Consider the following 6,096-nt stretch of genomic DNA (forward strand, 5'->3'; position numbering starts at 1 on the left):
GAACTGCTCCCCTCCTTTCTTCCTCCTGCCACTTTGCTGAGTGGAAGAAGGGAACAAGGGGCTCAGGCTGCTATGTCTCCCACTATAGCAGAAAACCTGTCCCCCAGCAGGATGGCACCTTCAAAAGGCTTTGCTCAGATGATGAGCAAGGGATTTGCAGCAAGCGTCTTGTTGAGCTGGACTCCAGACAATACTCCAACACACCCCGAATAGTACTGTAGTGATGGAGGAGTGGAATTGCCAGTTCACTGTGTGGAGATGGCAGCCATACCTTGAATTGCTCTCAAGCAGGCATCTGCTGAGCCTCCTTCTCTAGTCTTCTGGGCAAGTTTCCTTTCTACATGTTGTATTGAACAAGATTCCAATTTTGCCTCACAACAGTGTGGAGAAGGAAAGTGGATTACAGTACAAGCAGATAAAACAGAGTAGAGCCGCAGGAGGTGGCTCCAAGTAATTAAAGCACCATTTCTAGCAGAGGAACTGCCATCTTTATGGTTTGTTAGAATCTAAGAAAATAAGGTTATAAAGAATGGATCTGAAGGGCTGAGAACCACATTTCTATAGGGAAGTCTAAACAAATGCTTAGGTAGCATAAATTAATTGTCCTGGCATCCAGGCACTCTCATGCCAGGGATTTTCCTAGTCTTCATACAGTGTCATTTCTCTTATATTCCTCTACTAGATTACAAAACTCTGGAAGGATGCAATATCTTTGAGAATCTGCAGCACTAGGTTTGAATTAGTATGACAACAGTAGCCATGCCGCTCTTCCTCCAGGCTAAGCAGCAATAAGAGAATGTGAAAAATCATTATCCAAGAACCTTGATGTAAATTAAAAATCACACCTTGCTAGGGGTCCCAATCCTCCCGCTCTGGCGGGAGACGCCAGGTTTTCCAGTCTCTTCCCCCGCTCCCCCCAAAAACAGCAGCGGGGGGAGGGGAGGGGAGGGAAACGGCGCCTTCTGCAGATTCAGAAACGAATCTGACTCTGCAGAAGGAAGTTCTGAGGAAGAGGTGTGCGTGCGTGTGTGAAGCGGCACGCGCAGGTTTCTGTCGCATGCGCAGTGGCTGAGGCTCTGTTCGAGAGAGCGCGCCATGCCGTTGAGGAGCAGGCTGAGGGAAGGCGGGTCGGCCAGCTCGCGGCTGCCTGGCCTCGGTCTGTGGCGGCTCCGGCGCCCGCAGGACGTTCCAGAGTCCCCGGGGCTATGACCTGCCTCCCTGGCTTCCTCAGCGGTGGCTCTCCCTGCGCCGCCCTCCGCTCCCTAAGTTTCCCCTCCTCGCCTCCACCGGGCTCCCCGCGCCTTCCTCGGTGCAGTCGTCGCCCTCGCCACGGCACCTCAGCGTGGAATCAGTCGTCCCTGGGATCTGTGACTGTCAGCCATGAACACAGATGCCTGTCTCTTGATGAAATTAGATGGGGGTATGTGAAGAGAGCAAGCACACACACACACACACACACACAGAGCTCTTATGGTTTTTTCTGTGTGCTACACGATAGTGATCTGTTTGGAAGCTACAATGCCTTTTAAAATTTAACTATGCCTCTCTTCTTATATTTCCTTCTGTATATAGTAGGCCAAGGGCTATTTTAAGTTTTAGATTTGGAAACATGTTTTCTTTCTGGCATGATTAGGGCTGTTTGTTTTCTGCCAGCTGCTGGTTAATATTTGGGCGGGGGGGTTAACATTAGAATAGGCAATAAGCAACTTTAGCTTGACATATATGTAAATGAAGAGTTATATGAAAATAGTCTGTGCCCTATTTTGTGCCCTCAGAGTTCTTGTTTCACATTCACAGTAGAGGAGCTTTTCCTTTATAGAGTGTCACAAGATTGCTAGAAACTATTTTAATAGCTATTTTTGCCATTTTGAATGTGAAGTAAGGTATAAAAACAGCAGGTTGGACCAGGGGGTCCAATTCTATGAGCCCCAAAAGAAGGTGCCCCTATCCTTCATTATTTCCTATGGAAGGAAGGAATTGAAAAGGTGTGCTGTCACTTTAAATGTGATGGCCAGAACTCCCTTTGGAATTCAATTCTGCTTGTCACAGCCTTGATCTTGGCTCCACCCCCAATGTCTCCTGGCTCCACCCCCAAAGTCTCCTGGCTCCACCCCCAAAGTCCCCAGATATTTCTTGAATTGGACTTGGCAACCCTACACCTTGCTGTCACACTTCCCTAGAGAAAATTAGGACCAAAAAACCCTCATACTAGAAACATAAAATGAAATTCAAAGTACAATATATTTGATTTGAGAAATAACCCATATTATTTTTAAAAAACTCTTAAATTAAACATACATTTCAAAAGGCAAAGGCTGTTACTGTTTCATTATAAAAGACAGTTTTGTCACCTATGCCAAGAGAAGAAGTTGAAAATGCAAATTCTATACAAATGTGGAAATGTGGTAACGCACACCAGTTTATTAATAAAAGTCACATTTGCCAAACATGGGATCTGACATGAAAACTAGAATCTGTACATATTACAGTGGAAAGTATCGAAAGAAGAAATCGCTGCAGTCATAAATGTGAAGATTAATAATTACATTTTGATTACTCTTTACATTTTGAGCTCTTGCTCTCGAATAAGAATTTATTTGTTTAGAAGAATGTTTGTAATTCATAGTGTTAATCAATTGATTTCTAAGGCAGCTGACAATAAAATGACCATAAAACAATAAAAACCACAACAATAAATCACAATAAAAGGACAACAGTAAAAAAAAATAGCTAATCAGCCCAAGAGCATAAAAATCTCAATCCTTTTATAGCAGAATAAAGGCAACATGAACAAAGAAATTCAGTTTGCAGCAAAAAATAAATTAAAATTCACAACACAGTGCCAAACAAAAGAAACAGAACGGAGCCTCCTGCGGCCCACCGCATCACGGCGTGGCCGCAGGGGAGATTTTGCCCCCCCCCCGGAGGGAGAGTGGACATTTTGGCACGCTTTCAGGCGCGTCTGGCGGGGCTTCATAGCTTGTCTCGGAGCCCCACTCTTCGTCGCGGCAGTCCGCTCTTGGTGCTCGGCCCACCCACCCGCCCTGTTTGTTATGTAGGCAATTGCTGGTCGCCTCTTTTGTGGAGGGGCCGGGTAGGAATTTTTTACTCCCCGGCTGTTTGGCTGGTGACTAGGGGGTGTTTTTTGCCTACCCTGCATCGCATATCAGTGGATTGAGGAATTGGCCTCGGGTTGGTGCCTTGGTATAGATTGGTCACTTTTTAGGGCAGGTTTTATGGGGTTTATGGCACCATGCGGTCTGGGGAGGACCGGTTAGCCTCCCCCTTTTGGGGAGTTAGGGGTCTGGCAGGATCAACCTTTGGGTGTGGTCCGATGTGTGTGAATGCAGACTTTCCTGGAGACTCGATTGGATGGGTGCCTTTCGCTGAGACTCACATCTGGTGTTTGGGCCCTCCGGTACGAGCCTCCCTGCTGGGCCTGCCTAATGGGAGCTGTGGCTCACAGCTCCGGCTGGGGGGCCGGGTCTCTCGCCCGCTGGGAAAGGCAGGGGAGCGGTCTGATGAGACTCCTGGCCCTGATCTGGCCACAGTTCGGTTGCCTTTGCCATTGCTGTGTTATTTAATAAAGTGGCCCATAGTTTCACTAATCAAATGTATCTGTCTCTTTATTCCGACTTGGGGGGGGCAACCAATAAGATAGGCCCAACATTCAGTTGGCACCAGATGAATAGCTATGGGAAAACATTCCAGAATCAAGGTGCTACAACAGAAAAAGTCCTGTCATTTATGGCTTCCTGCAAAAAAGGGATGGGGGGGATAAACCTACAACCATCACACCAACACAATAAACCCCAAAGGGCCGAAGGTCAAATAAAGTCCCTCCTAGAAATATATCTAGTCAAATCAAATATCCTTTAGCAAATAAACAAAATGTTTATGATTAATAAAGCACTGACATTAATATTGGACCAGATATATTTTGACTGCACAGTCTTCCAAATGCACTATGTTGAAAGTGCAAAGACTACACAAATGTGGAAATGTGGTAATGCACACCAGTTTATTAATAAAAGTCACATTTGCCAAACTAACTATTCTCATATAAATATATATACATGTGTGTGTGCACACATGATCAATATATAGAGAAGACATTTCAAAAGTATTAATCCATAATCATTATCCTATTGAACCATGCTCTTTAAATTATTCTCTACAGACCTTTCTGGAAATTGTAACATGCCATTTCCAGTGAGAATGAATAGGAAAAACTAATTTGCAACGCCTTATGCTGCTTATACCTCTTGATACAAGTGGATAAGATATATTGGCAAAAACAAAATTACTTTAACAATTTAAAACAATGTAGTGAAATGATTGGTGAGAAAACTGCTAAAAAATCAATTACGTTTCATTGTCAATGCAATCTTATGCAAAGTTACTTCATCCTAAACTCACAAACTTCAATAGATTTACACTGGAGTAACTTGGCATATAGGATTGCACTGTGTGTATCCTAAGTGCCAAAAATCCAAAAAAAGCCACTTCAACTATAAATACACCACAGATAACTTCTTCCCCCAATGTCTGCCTTTGCTTCTACTTCGGGGTTCTGACGATAACATGATGCTGCCAAATCACTGAAACTATAAAATCCTAGATTTCTACATTGTCTGCTACGAGCATCTGTCACCACTCTAATAAGACAGAACCAAAGCATCAAAAATAACCCAAAAAAACACCCTGGTGAAAGTCGATCTGTTATTTTCTAATATCTGCATCTGAGAGCACACAGATTATTTACTAGTTTAGTGGAGCTAAGCCAGCATGTTATTCATTATAGCCAGGGGTGGAATTCTAGCAGGAGCTCCTTTGCACATTAGGCCATACACCCCGGATGTAGCCAATCCTCCAAGAGTTTACAAAAAAGAGCCTTGTGGGCTCTTGGAGGATTGGCTACATCAGAGGGTGTGGTCTAATATGCAAAGGAGCTCCTGCTAGAATTCCACCCTGGATTATAGCTAAACTCTTCCTATAGCTTGTGTGCTTTTGAAAAAAATATATTCCATTGAGGATTATTAGGAACACAATCCAGAAATTCAAAAATTGTTGTTGGAGGAAATATTTTTTCTGATTTTAAAATCTTCATGGAATTGCAATGAGCTTGATGATCACAAAGGAAATTTTTGTTTTTCATGTACAGAAACGGGGAAATAGTGCAAACTTGTATGTGTGTGTGTAAGCACCAATCTCTTGTAAATTAATATGTTATTTGGAGCTTGGATTTATAAAAAGCCAGGTCATACAATTATTCTGAATGGCCACCCACTTCTTTCCTGTCAGAAGATACAGCAATATCCTCTTACAGAGTCATCTTAAACAGAGTTACAGAGCAAATTCCAAGGGGGCTGCAACAAGTGAAGGGAGTTGGCTGACCTCCATGCTTGCATAATTCCAAATTATGCCAGCATAAAGACTATGTACACAGGTGCAGGTCACAAGTGGTGCTGTGCTGCACAGTTCCACTGAAGCAGTTGCAGCACAGTTACACAGTGGAGGAGTCACAGTGTTAACCCCTGTGCTATCATAAAAGTGGACATTCCAAGAGGTGTGGCACCAGTTAGGTGGTTCCCAAAGTGTTTTCAGCATGGGAATGCCCCCTAGAAAATTCTGCACACAGCTGCAGCCACACCCATGTGATCCCAAGCAGCACAAAATACCAACTAAGTGCACATCCAATCAGCAGTCTCCCCCACGTTGGCCATGCCCCTCCTCAGCACCCAATCATGCCCTCCAAAAAATGAATCCAGGAAGTCTTCTACAACTCCAGATGTAGGGTGCATGGCACAGGATACTGTCTAACAGCTTCTTGCTGTGTGGACAGAGTGAGCTCACATACACCTCAGTGGCAGACAAAACACAGAGCACTTTACCTCACTGGGAGAGCACTTGAAACCATTTGGCAAGCACTTATTAAGTACATGCCACAGGGAGAGCAAAGTGCACACTTTGTGGCTGACCTTTCCTAGTTTTTGGCCCCAACAGGTGCAATAGCTCCTCCACCAGGATCTCAACAGGTGAGTATGGCACCCTCTCCCCAACCCCCATTCCCCTCCAGCTAACAACAGTGGACAT

Source organism: Heteronotia binoei, chromosome 1, assembly GCF_032191835.1.
Source record: "Heteronotia binoei isolate CCM8104 ecotype False Entrance Well chromosome 1, APGP_CSIRO_Hbin_v1, whole genome shotgun sequence".
Taxonomy (NCBI): Eukaryota; Metazoa; Chordata; class Lepidosauria; order Squamata; family Gekkonidae; genus Heteronotia; species Heteronotia binoei.